The following is a 20,585-nucleotide window of genomic DNA, read 5'->3' as shown; positions in this document are numbered from 1 at the left end:
TTTTGTTTGTTTTTCTCTTCAGAAATCAATGCTATTGCACATTCTTTGTCTGTGTGTTGGTTAAAAATAATTGAACCAATAAAAAGTTGGTTAAAAAAATATTGAATCAAGTATTAAAGGCTTAGACAAAAACCTAACTCCACTTGAGCTGGATGTTTTTTTTCATTAATTTTTATTTCCTCAAATAGGATTTAGGTGGTTTCTTCCAGACGGCAGAGATATTCTACTTTTATTTATCGGGCGGATAGAATATTATCTGAGTAGAATTCTCAATATATTGTTTATTTGTACTTTCATACCACTTTTTTATATTTTTCTGTGAGTTAACGTTTTTGATCAAAGTCCTTCAGATTTTTTTTTATAACTGGTTCTCATCGTCAAGTAAGAATAATGTTGAGTAATCAGCCATGCGATGTGACTGGGGGATAAAGTACTCTACTCCAGTACTTCAAGTCAAAGTACTCATATTACTCAACTGGTGAACGTTGCTCAGTCAAATTTGTACTTGGGCTAAAGTAGTCTAGCCTACTTGCTTTTAAAAAGTAGACTTATTCAAAAGCACCAAAAAAATGTTTTATGCAAAACTAGTTTTTTGAAATGCGACACTGTCATACTACAGAGTTTAGGTATGGAGGTATAGGCTATACGTAGCTTCACAGACCAAACACATTTTCATAATATATGTAAGCTACAGTGCATCGTACAATCAGGCCAGGGTAAATTTAGGATTTAAATCATTTGGTTATGATTAGCCTACTCACTGCCCTTACTATACAGCTACTATACACGACCTGTGTCTCATGGTTTGGTTTCTGTTTTAGGTTGTTGTTCATATACAGTCTAGATACATAGCTAAATGGCAGTAGCAATAGTTCAGCACAGGCTAACAGATTTTTTCTATTGTTTTAGAAAGAGTTGTAAGATAAAAAAAAAAAGCGGCTGTCCACATGATCCAGACGTGGGTTCAAATCCCACTGCTCTATACTCTGAAACTTTACCTTGAAGAAAGAAGAAGATAATTGCACAGAAATCTCACTCAGTCCGGAATGGTAGTGATGGTGGTGCGGATACATCACTGATACCCTGGATGTTTGCCCTGCAGAACTCGCCGGTTCAAGCCACCACCACCTACTGGATCCACTGAGTCACTTATAGAACAAGGAAAAAAACTGAGGACAAGTAGAAAGAGAGAGAAATAGAATGGAGTTTCTAGGTAAAAGTGATTTTTTTTTGGGTGCCAAAATCTGCCATTGAGCCCCATTCTACATTTATGAAATTTGAAAGCACTATATTTCTAAAACTATGAAACATTTCAAAGATTCCTTTTCAGGCAAACATGGCCACCATAAGATGAACCTAAATAGGTTTGAATGGGGTTTATAGGTGTAAGTATGTAGGAGTAGTAGCATGCCAAAGTTTGTGCTATTGCCATTGAGAATGCATTGGGTGTTTAAGTTAAATAACTCAGAAACTACAAAACATTTCAATGTAAAAAGTTCCAGCATGTGTCTCCACAGTAAGCTGAATTATAAAAAGTGTGAATGGAGTTTCTAGGTGAAAGTGCTTTTTTGACGTGCCAATATCTGCCATTGAGCACCATTCTAAATTTCTGAAATTCGAAAGCACTATATTTCTAAAACTATGAAACATTTCAAAGATTCCTTTTCAGGCAAACATGTCCACCGTAAGATGAACCTAAGTAGGCTAGAATGGGGTTGCTATGTGTAAGTATGTAGGACTAGTAGCATGCCAAAGTTTGTGCTATTGTCATAGAGAATGCATTGGGCGTTTAAGTTAAATAACTCAGGAACTACAAAACATTTCAAAGTAAAAAGTTCCAGCATGTGTCTCCACAGTAAGCTGAATAATAAAAAGTGTGAATGGAGTTTCTAGGTGAAAGTGCTTTTTGACGTGCCAATGTCTGCCATTGAGCCCCATTGTAAATGTCTCAAATTTGAAAGCACTATATTTCTAAAACGATGAAACATTTCAAAGATTCCTTTTCAGGCAAACATGTCCACCGTAAGATGAACCTAAGTAGGCTAGAATGGGGTTGCTATGTGTAAGTATGTAGGACTAGTAGCATGCCAAAGTTTGTGCTATTGCCATAGAGAATGCATTGGGCGTTTAAGTTAAATAACTCAGGAACTACAAAACATTTCAAAGTAAAACGTTCCAGCATGTGTCTCCACAGAAAGCTGAATTATAAAAAGTGTGAATGGAGTTTCTAGGTGAATGATTTTTTGATGTGCCACTATCTGCCATTATAAATTTCTCAAATTTAAAGCACTATATTTCTAAAACGATAACACATTTCAAAGATTCCTTTTCAGGCAAACATGTCCACCGTAAGATGAACCTAAATAGGTTTGAATGGGGATTATAGGTGTAAGTATGTAGGACTAGTAGCATGCCAAAGTTATATATTTTTTCGAACGGCATACTATAGCATGTCTTTTTTTCGTGATTTTGGACTATTTGAAAAAAAGATGAAAATCATGAAAAAACGACATACTATAGTTCATGGCTTCGGACGGCATACTATAGCATGTCGTTTTTCATGATTTTGGAGGATTTGAAAAAAAGATGAAAATCATGAAAAAACGACATACTATAGTCCATGGTTCGGGACGGCATAATATATTTTGTCATATTTTCATGATTTTGGGACACTATGTCAGAGCCAGGACTTGAACCTGCAGCCTCCTGATTCCCAGGCAGGCTCTGTACCCAGTGAGCCACTGTGCACGCTGTTCTTAAAAGGCTCAATAGATAATGACAGAAGAGCCAGAGACTTGTTTCCATTGTGGTTCATAAACATTCAAACGTCTAGAGATAAACAACAGCAAAAGAAACAATAGACAAATCTCCTGTTATTTTATCTTTTGTATTTTATTTTTGTATCAATGTTGTACTCAAAGGGAACAGCAGACTGTGTTGTGGCAGGTAGCAAGTAGATCAGTGACTTAGCACACTCGCTGCATGATCTGGAGATTGTGGGTTCAAACCCCACTCAAATCTTTACTTGCCAAAATCTGCCATTGACCCCCATTCTGAATTTCTCAAATTTAAAAGCACTATATTTCTAAAACGATGAAACATTTCAAAGATTCCTTTTCAGGCAAACATGTCCACCGTAAGATGAACCTAAATAGGTTTGAATGGGGTTTCTAGGTGTAAGTATGTAGGACTAGTAGCATGCCAAAGTTTGTGCTATTGCCATTGGGAATGCATTGGGCGTTTAACTTAAATAACTCAGAAACTACAAAACATTTCAAAGTAAAAAGTTCCAGCATGTGTCTCCACAGTAAGCTGAATAATAAAAAGTGTGAATGGAGTTTCTAGGTGAAAGTGGTTTTTTGACGTGCCAATGTCTGCCATTGAGCCCCATTGTAAATGTCTCAAATTTGAAAGCACTATATTTCTAAAACTATGAAACATTTCAAAGATTCCTTTTCAGGCAAACATGTCCACCGTAAGATGAACCTAAGTAGGCTAGAATGGGGTTGCTATGTGTAAGTATGTAGGACTAGTAGCATGCCAAAGTTTGTGCTATTGCCATAGAGAATGCATTGGGCGTTTAAGTTAAATAACTCAGGAACTACAAAACATTTCAAAGTAAAAGGTTCCAGCATGTGTCTTCACAGTAAGCTGAATAATAAAAAGTGTGAATGGAGTTTCTAGGTGAAAGTGCTTTTTTGACGTGCCAATGTCTGACATTGAGCCCCATTGTAAATGTCTCAAATTTGAAAGCACTATATTTCTAAAACTATGAAACATTTCAAAGATTCCTTTTCAGGCAAACATGTCCACCGTAAGATGAACCTAAGTAGGCTAGAATGGGGTTGATATGTGTAAGTATGTAGGACTAGTAGCATGCCAAAGTTTGTGCTATTGCCATAGAGAATGCATTGGGCATTTAAGTTAAATAACTCAGGAACTACAAAACATTTCAAAGTAAAAAGTTCCAGCATGTGTCTCCACAGTAAGCTGAATAATAAAAAGTGTGAATGGAGTTTCTAGGTGAAAGTGCTTTTTTGACGTGCCAATGTCTGCCATTGAGCCCCATTGTAAATGTCTCAAATTTGAAAGCACTATATTTCTAAAACTATGAAACATTTCAAAGATTCCTTTTCAGGCAAACATGTCCACCGTAAGATGAACCTAAGTAGGCTAGAATAGGGTTGCTATGTGTAAGTATGTAGGACTAGTAGCATGCCAAAGTTTGTGCTATTGCCATAGAGAATGCATTGGGCGTTTAAGTTAAATAACTCAGGAACTACAAAACATTTCAAAGTAAAAAGTTCCAGCATGTGTCTCCACAGTAAGCTGAATAATAAAAAGTGTTAATGGAGTTTCTAGGTGAAAGTGCTTTTTTGACGTGCCAATGTCTGCCATTGAGCCCCATTGTAAATGTCTCAAATTTGAAAGCACTATATTTCTAAAACGATGAAACATTTCAAAGATTCCTTTTCAGGCAAACATGTCCACCGTAAGATGAACCTAAGTAGGCTAGAATGGGGTTGCTATGTGTAAGTATGTAGGACTAGTAGCATGCCAAAGTTTGTGCTATTACCATAGAGAATGCATTGGGCGTTTAAGTTAAATAACTCAGGAACTACAAAACATTTCAAAGTAAAAAGTTCCAGCATGTGTCTTCACAGTAAGCTGAATAATAAAAAGTGTGAATGGAGTTTCTAGGTGAAAGTGCTTTTTTGACGTGCCAATGTCTGCCATTGAGCCCCATTGTAAATGTCTCAAATTTGAAAACACTATATTTCTAAAACTATGAAACATTTCAAAGATTCCTTTTCAGGCAAACATGTCCACCGTAAGATGAACCTAAGTAGGCTAGAATGGGGTTGCTATGTGTAAGTATGTAGGACTAGTAGCATGCCAAAGTTTGTGCTATTGCCATAGAGAATGCATTGGGCGTTTAAGTTAAATAACTCAGGAACTACAAAACATTTCAAAGTAAAAAGTTCCAGCATGTGTCTCCACAGTAAGCTGAATAATAAAAAGTGTTAATGGAGTTTCTAGGTGAAAGTGCTTTTTTGACGTGCCAATGTCTGCCATTGAGCCCCATTGTAAATGTCTCAAATTTGAAAGCACTATATTTCTAAAACTATGAAACATTTCAAAGATTCCTTTTCAGGCAAACATGTCCACCGTAAGATGAACCTAAGTAGGCTACAATGGGGTTGCTATGTGTAAGTATGTAGGACTAGTAGCATGCCAAAGTTTGTGCTATTGCCATAGAGAATGCATTGGGCGTTTAAGTTAAATAACTCAGGAACTACAAAACATTTCATAGTAAAAAGTTCCAGCATGTGTCTCCACAGTAAGCTGAATAATAAAAAGTGTTAATGGAGTTTCTAGGTGAAAGTGCTTTTTTGACGTGCCAATGTCTGCCATTGAGCCCGATTGTAAATGTCTCAAATTTGAAAGCACTATATTTCTAAAACTATGAAACATTTCAAAGATTCCTTTTCAGGCAAACATGTCCACCGTAAGATGAACCTAAGTAGGCTAGAATGGGGTTGCTATGTGTAAGTATGTAGGACTAGTAGCATGCCAAAGTTTGTGCTATTGCCATAGAGAATGCATTGGGCGTTTAAGTTAAATAACTCAGGAACTACAAAACATTTCAAAGTAAAAAGTTCCAGCATGTGTCTCCACAGTAAGCTGAATAATAAAAAGTGTGAATGGAGTTTCTAGGTGAAAGTGCTTTTTTGACGTGCCAATGTCTGCCATTGAGCCCCATTGTAAATGTCTCAAATTTGAAAACACTATATTTCTAAAACTATGAAACATTTCAAAGATTCCTTTTCAGGCAAACATGTCCACCGTAAGATGAACCTAAGTAGGCTAGAATGGGGTTGCTATGTGTAAGTATGTAGGACTAGTAGCATGCCAAAGTTTGTGCTATTGCCATAGAGAATGCATTGGGCGTTTAAGTTAAATAACTCAGGAACTACAAAACATTTCAAAGTAAAAAGTTCCAGCATGTGTCTCCACAGTAAGCTGAATAATAAAAAGTGTTAATGGAGTTTCTAGGTGAAAGTGCTTTTTTGACGTGCCAATGTCTGCCATTGAGCCCCATTGTAAATGTCTCAAATTTGAAAGCACTATATTTCTAAAACTATGAAACATTTCAAAGATTCCTTTTCAGGCAAACATGTCCACCGTAAGATGAACCTAAGTAGGCTACAATGGGGTTGCTATGTGTAAGTATGTAGGACTAGTAGCATGCCAAAGTTTGTGCTATTGCCATAGAGAATGCATTGGGCGTTTAAGTTAAATAACTCAGGAACTACAAAACATTTCATAGTAAAAAGTTCCAGCATGTGTCTCCACAGTAAGCTGAATAATAAAAAGTGTTAATGGAGTTTCTAGGTGAAAGTGCTTTTTTGACGTGCCAATGTCTGCCATTGAGCCCGATTGTAAATGTCTCAAATTTGAAAGCACTATATTTCTAAAACTATGAAACATTTCAAAGATTCCTTTTCAGGCAAACATGTCCACCGTAAGATGAACCTAAGTAGGCTAGAATGGGGTTGCTATGTGTAAGTATGTAGGACTAGTAGCATGCCAAAGTTTGTGCTATTGCCATAGAGAATGCATTGGGCGTTTAAGTTAAATAACTCAGGAACTACAAAACATTTCAAAGTAAAAAGTTCCAGCATGTGTCTCCACAGTAAGCTGAATAATAAAAAGTGTTAATGGAGTTTCTCGGTGAAAGTGCTTTTTTGACGTGCCAATGTCTGCCATTGAGCCCCATTGTAAATGTCTCAAATTTGAAAGCACTATATTTCTAAAACTATGAAACATTTCAAAGATTCCTTTTCAGGCAAACATGTCCACCGTAAGATGAACCTAAGTAGGCTAGAATGGGGTTGCTATGTGTAAGTATGTAGGACTAGTAGCATGCCAAAGTTTGTGCTATTGCCATAGAGAATGCATTGGGCGTTTAAGTTAAATAACTCAGGAACTACAAAACATTTCAAAGTAAAAAGTTCCAGCATGTGTCTTCACAGTAAGCTGAATAATAAAAAGTGTGAATGGAGTTTCTAGGTGAAAGTCCTTTTTTGACGTGCCAATGTCTGCCATTGAGCCCCATTGTAAATGTCTTAAATTTGAAAGCACTATATTTCTAAAACTATGAAACATTTCAAAGATTCCTTTTCAGGCAAACATGTCCACCGTAAGATGAATCTAAGTAGGCTAGAATGGGGTTGCTATGTGTAAGTATGTAGGACTAGTAGCATGCCAAAGTTTGTGTTATTGCCATAGAGAATGCATTGGGCGTTTAAGGTAAATAACTCAGGAACTACAAAACATTTCAAAGTAAAAAGTTCCAGCATGTGTCTTCACAGTAAGCTGAATAATAAAAAGTGTGAATGGAGTTTCTAGGTGAAAGTGCTTTTTTGACGTGCCAATGTCTGCCATTGAGCCCCATTGTAAATGTCTCAAATTTGAAAGCACTATATTTCTAAAACTATGAAACATTTCAAAGATTCCTTTTCAGGCAAACATGTCCACCGTAAGATGAACCTAAGTAGGCTAGAATGGGGTTGATATGTGTAAGTATGTAGGACTAGTAGCATGCCAAAGTTTGTGCTATTGCCATAGAGAATGCATTGGGCGTTTAAGTTAAATAACTCAGGAACTACAAAACATTTCAAAGTAAAAAGTTCCAGCATGTGTCTCCACAGTAAGCTGAATAATAAAAAGTGTGAATGGAGTTTCTAGGTGAAAGTGCTTTTTTGACGTGCCAATGTCTGCCATTGAGCCCCATTGTAAATGTCTCAAATTTGAAAGCACTATATTTCTAAAACGATGAAACATTTCAAAGATTCCTTTTCAGGCAAACATGTCCACCGTAAGATGAACCTAAGTAGGCTACAATGGGGTTGCTATGTGTAAGTATGTAGGACTAGTAGCATGCCAAAGTTTGTGCTATTGCCATAGAGAATGCATTGGGCGTTTAAGTTAAATAACTCAGGAACTACAAAACATTTCAAAGTAAAAAGTTCCAGCATGTGTCTCCACAGTAAGCTGAATAATAAAAAGTGTGAATGGAGTTTCTAGGTGAATGATTTTTTGACGTGCCAATGTCTGCCATTGAGCCCCATTGTAAATGTCTCAAATTTGAAAGCACTATATTTCTAAAACTATGAAACATTTCAAAGATTCCTTTTCAGGCAAACATGTCCACCGTAAGATGAACCTAAGTAGGCTAGAATGGGGTTGATATGTGTAAGTATGTAGGACTAGTAGCATGCCAAAGTTTGTGCTATTGCCATAGAGAATGCATTGGGCGTTTAAGTTAAATAACTCAGGAACTACAAAACATTTCAAAGTAAAAAGTTCCAGCATGTGTCTCCACAGTAAGCTGAATAATAAAAAGTGTGAATGGAGTTTCTAGGTGAAAGTGCTTTTTTGACGTGCCAATGTCTGCCATTGAGCCCCATTGTAAATGTCTCAAATTTGAAAGCACTATATTTCTAAAACGATGAAACATTTCAAAGATTCCTTTTCAGGCAAACATGTCCACCGTAAGATGAACCTAAGTAGGCTAGAATGGGGTTGCTATGTGTAAGTATGTAGGACTAGTAGCATGCCAAAGTTTGTGCTATTGCCATAGAGAATGCATTGGGCGTTTAAGTTAAATAACTCAGGAACTACAAAACATTTCAAAGTAAAAAGTTCCAGCATGTGTCTCCACAGTAAGCTGAATAATAAAAAGTGTGAATGGAGTTTCTAGGTGAATGATTTTTTGACGTGCCACTATCTGCCATTATAAATTTCTCAAATTTAAAGCACTATATTTCTAAAACGATAACACATTTCAAAGATTCCTTTTCAGGCAAACATGTCCACCGTAAGATGAACCTAAATAGGTTTGAATGGGGATTATAGGTGTAAGTATGTAGGACTAGTAGCATGCCAAAGTTATATATTTTTTCGAACGGCATACTATAGCATGTCTTTTTTTCGTGATTTTGGACTATTTGAAAAAAAGATGAAAATCATGAAAAAACGACATACTATAGTTCATGGCTTCGGACGGCATACTATAGCATGTCGTTTTTCATGATTTTGGAGGATTTGAAAAAAAGATGAAAATCATGAAAAAACGACATACTATAGTCCATGGTTCGGGACGGCATAATATATTTTGTCATATTTTCATGATTTTGGGACACTATGTCAGAGCCAGGACTTGAACCTGCAGCCTCCTGATTCCCAGGCAGGCTCTGTACCCAGTGAGCCACTGTGCACGCTGTTCTTAAAAGGCTCAATAGATAATGACAGAAGAGCCAGAGACTTGTTTCCATTGTGGTTCATAAACATTCAAACGTCTAGAGATAAACAACAGCAAAAGAAACAATAGACAAATCTCCTGTTATTTTATCTTTTGTATTTTATTTTTGTATCAATGTTGTACTCAAAGGGAACAGCAGACTGTGTTGTGGCAGGTAGCAAGTAGATCAGTGACTTAGCACACTCGCTGCATGATCTGGAGATTGTGGGTTCAAACCCCACTCAAATCTTTACTTGCCAAAATCTGCCATTGACCCCCATTCTGAATTTCTCAAATTTAAAAGCACTATATTTCTAAAACGATGAAACATTTCAAAGATTCCTTTTCAGGCAAACATGTCCACCGTAAGATGAACCTAAATAGGTTTGAATGGGGTTTCTAGGTGTAAGTATGTAGGACTAGTAGCATGCCAAAGTTTGTGCTATTGCCATTGGGAATGCATTGGGCGTTTAACTTAAATAACTCAGAAACTACAAAACATTTCAAAGTAAAAAGTTCCAGCATGTGTCTCCACAGTAAGCTGAATAATAAAAAGTGTGAATGGAGTTTCTAGGTGAAAGTGGTTTTTTGACGTGCCAATGTCTGCCATTGAGCCCCATTGTAAATGTCTCAAATTTGAAAGCACTATATTTCTAAAACTATGAAACATTTCAAAGATTCCTTTTCAGGCAAACATGTCCACCGTAAGATGAACCTAAGTAGGCTAGAATGGGGTTGCTATGTGTAAGTATGTAGGACTAGTAGCATGCCAAAGTTTGTGCTATTGCCATAGAGAATGCATTGGGCGTTTAAGTTAAATAACTCAGGAACTACAAAACATTTCAAAGTAAAAGGTTCCAGCATGTGTCTTCACAGTAAGCTGAATAATAAAAAGTGTGAATGGAGTTTCTAGGTGAAAGTGCTTTTTTGACGTGCCAATGTCTGACATTGAGCCCCATTGTAAATGTCTCAAATTTGAAAGCACTATATTTCTAAAACTATGAAACATTTCAAAGATTCCTTTTCAGGCAAACATGTCCACCGTAAGATGAACCTAAGTAGGCTAGAATGGGGTTGATATGTGTAAGTATGTAGGACTAGTAGCATGCCAAAGTTTGTGCTATTGCCATAGAGAATGCATTGGGCATTTAAGTTAAATAACTCAGGAACTACAAAACATTTCAAAGTAAAAAGTTCCAGCATGTGTCTCCACAGTAAGCTGAATAATAAAAAGTGTGAATGGAGTTTCTAGGTGAAAGTGCTTTTTTGACGTGCCAATGTCTGCCATTGAGCCCCATTGTAAATGTCTCAAATTTGAAAGCACTATATTTCTAAAACTATGAAACATTTCAAAGATTCCTTTTCAGGCAAACATGTCCACCGTAAGATGAACCTAAGTAGGCTAGAATAGGGTTGCTATGTGTAAGTATGTAGGACTAGTAGCATGCCAAAGTTTGTGCTATTGCCATAGAGAATGCATTGGGCGTTTAAGTTAAATAACTCAGGAACTACAAAACATTTCAAAGTAAAAAGTTCCAGCATGTGTCTCCACAGTAAGCTGAATAATAAAAAGTGTTAATGGAGTTTCTAGGTGAAAGTGCTTTTTTGACGTGCCAATGTCTGCCATTGAGCCCCATTGTAAATGTCTCAAATTTGAAAGCACTATATTTCTAAAACGATGAAACATTTCAAAGATTCCTTTTCAGGCAAACATGTCCACCGTAAGATGAACCTAAGTAGGCTAGAATGGGGTTGCTATGTGTAAGTATGTAGGACTAGTAGCATGCCAAAGTTTGTGCTATTACCATAGAGAATGCATTGGGCGTTTAAGTTAAATAACTCAGGAACTACAAAACATTTCAAAGTAAAAAGTTCCAGCATGTGTCTTCACAGTAAGCTGAATAATAAAAAGTGTGAATGGAGTTTCTAGGTGAAAGTGCTTTTTTGACGTGCCAATGTCTGCCATTGAGCCCCATTGTAAATGTCTCAAATTTGAAAACACTATATTTCTAAAACTATGAAACATTTCAAAGATTCCTTTTCAGGCAAACATGTCCACCGTAAGATGAACCTAAGTAGGCTAGAATGGGGTTGCTATGTGTAAGTATGTAGGACTAGTAGCATGCCAAAGTTTGTGCTATTGCCATAGAGAATGCATTGGGCGTTTAAGTTAAATAACTCAGGAACTACAAAACATTTCAAAGTAAAAAGTTCCAGCATGTGTCTCCACAGTAAGCTGAATAATAAAAAGTGTTAATGGAGTTTCTAGGTGAAAGTGCTTTTTTGACGTGCCAATGTCTGCCATTGAGCCCCATTGTAAATGTCTCAAATTTGAAAGCACTATATTTCTAAAACTATGAAACATTTCAAAGATTCCTTTTCAGGCAAACATGTCCACCGTAAGATGAACCTAAGTAGGCTACAATGGGGTTGCTATGTGTAAGTATGTAGGACTAGTAGCATGCCAAAGTTTGTGCTATTGCCATAGAGAATGCATTGGGCGTTTAAGTTAAATAACTCAGGAACTACAAAACATTTCATAGTAAAAAGTTCCAGCATGTGTCTCCACAGTAAGCTGAATAATAAAAAGTGTTAATGGAGTTTCTAGGTGAAAGTGCTTTTTTGACGTGCCAATGTCTGCCATTGAGCCCGATTGTAAATGTCTCAAATTTGAAAGCACTATATTTCTAAAACTATGAAACATTTCAAAGATTCCTTTTCAGGCAAACATGTCCACCGTAAGATGAACCTAAGTAGGCTAGAATGGGGTTGCTATGTGTAAGTATGTAGGACTAGTAGCATGCCAAAGTTTGTGCTATTGCCATAGAGAATGCATTGGGCGTTTAAGTTAAATAACTCAGGAACTACAAAACATTTCAAAGTAAAAAGTTCCAGCATGTGTCTCCACAGTAAGCTGAATAATAAAAAGTGTGAATGGAGTTTCTAGGTGAAAGTGCTTTTTTGACGTGCCAATGTCTGCCATTGAGCCCCATTGTAAATGTCTCAAATTTGAAAACACTATATTTCTAAAACTATGAAACATTTCAAAGATTCCTTTTCAGGCAAACATGTCCACCGTAAGATGAACCTAAGTAGGCTAGAATGGGGTTGCTATGTGTAAGTATGTAGGACTAGTAGCATGCCAAAGTTTGTGCTATTGCCATAGAGAATGCATTGGGCGTTTAAGTTAAATAACTCAGGAACTACAAAACATTTCAAAGTAAAAAGTTCCAGCATGTGTCTCCACAGTAAGCTGAATAATAAAAAGTGTTAATGGAGTTTCTAGGTGAAAGTGCTTTTTTGACGTGCCAATGTCTGCCATTGAGCCCCATTGTAAATGTCTCAAATTTGAAAGCACTATATTTCTAAAACTATGAAACATTTCAAAGATTCCTTTTCAGGCAAACATGTCCACCGTAAGATGAACCTAAGTAGGCTACAATGGGGTTGCTATGTGTAAGTATGTAGGACTAGTAGCATGCCAAAGTTTGTGCTATTGCCATAGAGAATGCATTGGGCGTTTAAGTTAAATAACTCAGGAACTACAAAACATTTCATAGTAAAAAGTTCCAGCATGTGTCTCCACAGTAAGCTGAATAATAAAAAGTGTTAATGGAGTTTCTAGGTGAAAGTGCTTTTTTGACGTGCCAATGTCTGCCATTGAGCCCGATTGTAAATGTCTCAAATTTGAAAGCACTATATTTCTAAAACTATGAAACATTTCAAAGATTCCTTTTCAGGCAAACATGTCCACCGTAAGATGAACCTAAGTAGGCTAGAATGGGGTTGCTATGTGTAAGTATGTAGGACTAGTAGCATGCCAAAGTTTGTGCTATTGCCATAGAGAATGCATTGGGCGTTTAAGTTAAATAACTCAGGAACTACAAAACATTTCAAAGTAAAAAGTTCCAGCATGTGTCTCCACAGTAAGCTGAATAATAAAAAGTGTTAATGGAGTTTCTCGGTGAAAGTGCTTTTTTGACGTGCCAATGTCTGCCATTGAGCCCCATTGTAAATGTCTCAAATTTGAAAGCACTATATTTCTAAAACTATGAAACATTTCAAAGATTCCTTTTCAGGCAAACATGTCCACCGTAAGATGAACCTAAGTAGGCTAGAATGGGGTTGCTATGTGTAAGTATGTAGGACTAGTAGCATGCCAAAGTTTGTGCTATTGCCATAGAGAATGCATTGGGCGTTTAAGTTAAATAACTCAGGAACTACAAAACATTTCAAAGTAAAAAGTTCCAGCATGTGTCTTCACAGTAAGCTGAATAATAAAAAGTGTGAATGGAGTTTCTAGGTGAAAGTCCTTTTTTGACGTGCCAATGTCTGCCATTGAGCCCCATTGTAAATGTCTTAAATTTGAAAGCACTATATTTCTAAAACTATGAAACATTTCAAAGATTCCTTTTCAGGCAAACATGTCCACCGTAAGATGAATCTAAGTAGGCTAGAATGGGGTTGCTATGTGTAAGTATGTAGGACTAGTAGCATGCCAAAGTTTGTGTTATTGCCATAGAGAATGCATTGGGCGTTTAAGGTAAATAACTCAGGAACTACAAAACATTTCAAAGTAAAAAGTTCCAGCATGTGTCTTCACAGTAAGCTGAATAATAAAAAGTGTGAATGGAGTTTCTAGGTGAAAGTGCTTTTTTGACGTGCCAATGTCTGCCATTGAGCCCCATTGTAAATGTCTCAAATTTGAAAGCACTATATTTCTAAAACTATGAAACATTTCAAAGATTCCTTTTCAGGCAAACATGTCCACCGTAAGATGAACCTAAGTAGGCTAGAATGGGGTTGATATGTGTAAGTATGTAGGACTAGTAGCATGCCAAAGTTTGTGCTATTGCCATAGAGAATGCATTGGGCGTTTAAGTTAAATAACTCAGGAACTACAAAACATTTCAAAGTAAAAAGTTCCAGCATGTGTCTCCACAGTAAGCTGAATAATAAAAAGTGTGAATGGAGTTTCTAGGTGAAAGTGCTTTTTTGACGTGCCAATGTCTGCCATTGAGCCCCATTGTAAATGTCTCAAATTTGAAAGCACTATATTTCTAAAACGATGAAACATTTCAAAGATTCCTTTTCAGGCAAACATGTCCACCGTAAGATGAACCTAAGTAGGCTACAATGGGGTTGCTATGTGTAAGTATGTAGGACTAGTAGCATGCCAAAGTTTGTGCTATTGCCATAGAGAATGCATTGGGCGTTTAAGTTAAATAACTCAGGAACTACAAAACATTTCAAAGTAAAAAGTTCCAGCATGTGTCTCCACAGTAAGCTGAATAATAAAAAGTGTGAATGGAGTTTCTAGGTGAATGATTTTTTGACGTGCCAATGTCTGCCATTGAGCCCCATTGTAAATGTCTCAAATTTGAAAGCACTATATTTCTAAAACTATGAAACATTTCAAAGATTCCTTTTCAGGCAAACATGTCCACCGTAAGATGAACCTAAGTAGGCTAGAATGGGGTTGATATGTGTAAGTATGTAGGACTAGTAGCATGCCAAAGTTTGTGCTATTGCCATAGAGAATGCATTGGGCGTTTAAGTTAAATAACTCAGGAACTACAAAACATTTCAAAGTAAAAAGTTCCAGCATGTGTCTCCACAGTAAGCTGAATAATAAAAAGTGTGAATGGAGTTTCTAGGTGAAAGTGCTTTTTTGACGTGCCAATGTCTGCCATTGAGCCCCATTGTAAATGTCTCAAATTTGAAAGCACTATATTTCTAAAACGATGAAACATTTCAAAGATTCCTTTTCAGGCAAACATGTCCACCGTAAGATGAACCTAAGTAGGCTAGAATGGGGTTGCTATGTGTAAGTATGTAGGACTAGTAGCATGCCAAAGTTTGTGCTATTGCCATAGAGAATGCATTGGGCGTTTAAGTTAAATAACTCAGGAACTACAAAACATTTCAAAGTAAAAAGTTCCAGCATGTGTCTCCACAGTAAGCTGAATAATAAAAAGTGTGAATGGAGTTTCTAGGTGAATGATTTTTTGACGTGCCACTATCTGCCATTATACATTTCTCAAATTTAAAGCACTATATTTCTAAAACGATGAAACATTTCAAAGATTCCTTTTCAGGCAAACATGTCCACCGTAAGATGAACCTAAATAGGTTTGAATGGGGATTATAGGTGTAAGTATGTAGGACTAGTAGCATGCCAAAGTTATATATTTTTTCGGACGGCATACTATAGCATGTCTTTTTTTCGTGATTTTGGACTATTTGAAAAAAAGATGAAAATCATGAAAAAACGACATACTATAGTTCATGGCTTCGGACGGCATACTATAGCATGTCGTTTTTCATGATTTTGGAGGATTTGAAAAAAAGATGAAAATCATGAAAAAACAACATACTATAGTCCATGGTTTGGGACGGCATAATATATTTTGTCATATTTTCATGATTTTGGGACACTATGTCAGAGTCAGGACTTGAACCTGCAGCCTCCTGATTCCCAGGCAGGCTCTGTACCCAGTGAGCCACTGTGCACGCTGTTCTTAAAAGGCTCAATAGATAATGACAGAAGAGCCAGAGACTTGTTTCCATTGTGGTTCATAAACATTCAAACGTCTAGAGATAAACAACAGCAAAAGAAACAATAGACAAATCTCCTGTTATTTTATCTTTTGTATTTTATTTTTGTATCAATGTTGTACTCAAAGGGAACAGCAGACTGTGTTGTGGCAGGTAGCAAGTAGATCAGTGACTTAGCACACTCGCTGCATGATCTGGAGATTGTGGGTTCAAACCCCACTCAAATCTTTACTTGCCAAAATCTGCCATTGACCCCCATTCTGAATTTCTCAAATTTAAAAGCACTATATTTCTAAAACGATGAAACATTTCAAAGATTCCTTTTAAGGCAAACATGTCCACCGTAAGATGAACCTAAATAGGTTTGAATGGGGTTTCTAGGTGTAAGTATGTAGGACTAGTAGCATGCCAAAGTTTGTGCTATTGCCATTGGGAATGCATTGGGCGTTTAACTTAAATAACTCAGAAACTACAAAACATTTCAAAGTAAAAAGTTCCAGCATGTGTCTCCACAGTAAGCTGAATAATAAAAAGTGTGAATGGAGTTTCTAGGTGAAAGTGGTTTTTTGACGTGCCAATGTCTGCCATTGAGCCCCATTGTAAATGTCTCAAATTTGAAAGCACTATATTTCTAAAACTATGAAACATTTCAAAGATTCCTTTTCAGGCAAACATGTCCACCGTAAGATGAACCTACGTAGGCTAGAATGGGGTTGCTATGTGTAAGTATGTAGGACTAGTAGCATGCCAAAGTTTGTGCTATTGCCATAGAGAATGCATTGGGCGTTTAAGTTAAATAACTCAGGAACTACAAAACATTTCAAAGTAAAAGGTTCCAGCATGTGTCTTCACAGTAAGCTGAATAATAAAGTGTGAATGGAGTTTCTAGGTGAAAGTGCTTTTTTGACGTGCCAATGTCTGACATTGAGCCCCATTGTAAATGTCTCAAATTTGAAAGCACTATATTTCTAAAACTATGAAACATTTCAAAGATTCCTTTTCAGGCAAACATGTCCACCGTAAGATGAACCTAAGTAGGCTAGAATGGGGTTGATATGTGTAAGTATGTAGGACTAGTAGCATGCCAAAGTTTGTGCTATTGCCATAGAGAATGCATTGGGCGTTTAAGTTAAATAACTCAGGAACTACAAAACATTTCAAAGTAAAAAGTTCCAGCATGTGTCTCCACAGTAAGCTGAATAATAAAAAGTGTTAATGGAGTTTCTAGGTGAAAGTGCTTTTTTGACGTGCCAATGTCTGCCATTGAGCCCCATTGTAAATGTCTCAAATTTGAAAGCACTATATTTCTAAAACTATGAAACATTTCAAAGATTCCTTTTCAGGCAAACATGTCCACCGTAAGATGAACCTAAGTAGGCTAGAATGGGGTTGCTATGTGTAAGTATGTAGGACTAGTAGCATGCCAAAGTTTGTGCTATTGCCATAGAGAATGCATTGGGCGTTTAAGTTAAATAACTCAGGAACTACAAAACATTTCAAAGTAAAAAGTTCCAGCATGTGTCTCCACAGTAAGCTGAATAATAAAAAGTGTTAATGGAGTTTCTAGGTGAAAGTGCTTTTTTGACGTGCCAATGTCTGCCATTGAGCCCCATTGTAAATGTCTCAAATTTGAAAGCACTATATTTCTAAAACGATGAAACATTTCAAAGATTCCTTTTCAGGCAAACATGTCCACCGTAAGATGAACCTAAGTAGGCTAGAATGGGGTTGCTATGTGTAAGTATGTAGGACTAGTAGCATGCCAAAGTTTGTGCTATTACCATAGAGAATGCATTGGGCGTTTAAGTTAAATAACTCAGGAACTACAAAACATTTCAAAGTAAAAAGTTCCAGCATGTGTCTTCACAGTAAGCTGAATAATAAAAAGTGTGAATGGAGTTTCTAGGTGAAAGTGCTTTTTTGACGTGCCAATGTCTGCCATTGAGCCCCATTGTAAATGTCTCAAATTTGAAAACACTATATTTCTAAAACTATGAAACATTTCAAAGATTCCTTTTCAGGCAAACATGTCCACCGTAAGATGAACCTAAGTAGGCTAGAATGGGGTTGCTATGTGTAAGTATGTAGGACTAGTAGCATGCCAAAGTTTGTGCTATTGCCATAGAGAATGCATTGGGCGTTTAAGTTAAATAACTCAGGAACTACAAAACATTTCAAAGTAAAAAGTTCCAGCATGTGTCTCCACAGTAAGCTGAATAATAAAAAGTGTTAATGGAGTTTCTAGGTGAAAGTGCTTTTTTGACGTGCCAATGTCTGCCATTGAGCCCCATTGTAAATGTCTCAAATTTGAAAGCACTATATTTCTAAAACTATGAAACATTTCAAAGATTCCTTTTCAGGCAAACATGTCCACCGTAAGATGAACCTAAGTAGGCTACAATGGGGTTGCTATGTGTAAGTATGTAGGACTAGTAGCATGCCAAAGTTTGTGCTATTGCCATAGAGAATGCATTGGGCGTTTAAGTTAAATAACTCAGGAACTACAAAACATTTCATAGTAAAAAGTTCCAGCATGTGTCTCCACAGTAAGCTGAATAATAAAAAGTGTTAATGGAGTTTCTAGGTGAAAGTGCTTTTTTGACGTGCCAATGTCTGCCATTGAGCCCGATTGTAAATGTCTCAAATTTGAAAGCACTATATTTCTAAAACTATGAAACATTTCAAAGATTCCTTTTCAGGCAAACATGTCCACCGTAAGATGAACCTAAGTAGGCTAGAATGGGGTTGCTATGTGTAAGTATGTAGGACTAGTAGCATGCCAAAGTTTGTGCTATTGCCATAGAGAATGCATTGGGCGTTTAAGTTAAATAACTCAGGAACTACAAAACATTTCAAAGTAAAAAGTTCCAGCATGTGTCTCCACAGTAAGCTGAATAATAAAAAGTGTTAATGGAGTTTCTCGGTGAAAGTGCTTTTTTGACGTGCCAATGTCTGCCATTGAGCCCCATTGTAAATGTCTCAAATTTGAAAGCACTATATTTCTAAAACTATGAAACATTTCAAAGATTCCTTTTCAGGCAAACATGTCCACCGTAAGATGAACCTAAGTAGGCTAGAATGGGGTTGCTATGTGTAAGTATGTAGGACTAGTAGCATGCCAAAGTTTGTGCTATTGCCATAGAGAATGCATTGGGCGTTTAAGTTAAATAACTCAGGAACTACAAAACATTTCAAAGTAAAAAGTTCCAGCATGTGTCTTCACAGTAAGCTGAATAATAAAAAGTGTGAATGGAGTTTCTAGGTGAAAGTCCTTTTTTGACGTGCCAATGTCTGCCATTGAGCCCCATTGTAAATGTCTCAAATTTGAAAGCACTATATTTCTAAAACTATGAAACATTTCAAAGATTCCTTTTCCACCGTAAGATGAATCTAAGTAGGCTAGAATGGGGTTGCTATGTGTAAGTATGTAGGACTAGTAGCATGCCAAAGTTTGTGTTATTGCCATAGAGAATGCATTGGGCGTTTAAGTTAAATAACTCAGGAACTACAAAACATTTCAAAGTAAAAAGTTCCAGCATGTGTCTTCACAGTAAGCTGAATAATAAAAAGTGTGAATGGAGTTTCTAGGTGAAAGTGCTTTTTTGACGTGCCAATGTCTGCCATTGAGCCCCATTGTAAATGTCTCAAATTTGAAAGCACTATATTTCTAAAACTATGAAACATTTCAAAGATTCCTTTTCAGGCAAACATGTCCACCGTAAGATGAACCTAAGTAGGCTAGAATGGGGTTGATATGTGTAAGTATGTAGGACTAGTAGCATGCCAAAGTTTGTGCTATTGCCATAGAGAATGCATTGGGCGTTTAAGTTAAATAACTCAGGAACTACAAAACATTTCAAAGTAAAAAGTTCCAGCATGTGTCTCCACAGTAAGCTGAATAATAAAAAGTGTGAATGGAGTTTCTAGGTGAAAGTGCTTTTTTGACGTGCCAATGTCTGCCATTGAGCCCCATTGTAAATGTCTCAAATTTGAAAGCACTATATTTCTAAAACGATGAAACATTTCAAAGATTCCTTTTCAGGCAAACATGTCCACCGTAAGATGAACCTAAGTAGGCTAGAATGGGGTTGCTATGTGTAAGTATGTAGGACTAGTAGCATGCCAAAGTTTGTGCTATTGCCATAGAGAATGCATTGGGCGTTTAAGTTAAATAACTCAGGAACTACAAAACATTTCAAAGTAAAAAGTTCCAGCATGTGTCTCCACAGTAAGCTGAATAATAAAAAGTGTGAATGGAGTTTCTAGGTGAATGATTTTTTGACGTGCCACTATCTGCCATTATAAATTTCTCAAATTTAAAGCACTATATTTCTAAAACGATGAAACATTTCAAAGATTCCTTTTCAGGCAAACATGTCCACCGTAAGATGAACCTAAATAGGTTTGAATGGGGATTATAGGTGTAAGTATGTAGGACTAGTAGCATGCCAAAGTTATATATTTTTTCGGACGGCATACTATAGCATGTCTTTTTTTCGTGATTTTGGACTATTTGAAAAAAAGATGAAAATCATGAAAAAACGACATACTATAGTTCATGGCTTCGGACGGCATACTATAGCATGTCGTTTTTCATGATTTTGGAGGATTTGAAAAAAAGATGAAAATCATGAAAAAACAACATACTATAGTCCATGGTTTGGGACGGCATAATATATTTTGTCATATTTTCATGATTTTGGGACACTATGTCAGAGCC

The sequence above is a fragment of the Electrona antarctica genome (assembly GCF_951216825.1).
Source record: "Electrona antarctica genome assembly, chromosome: 19".
Lineage (NCBI taxonomy): Eukaryota > Metazoa > Chordata > Actinopteri > Myctophiformes > Myctophidae > Electrona > Electrona antarctica.
Note: the sequence above shows the minus strand (reverse complement) of the source record.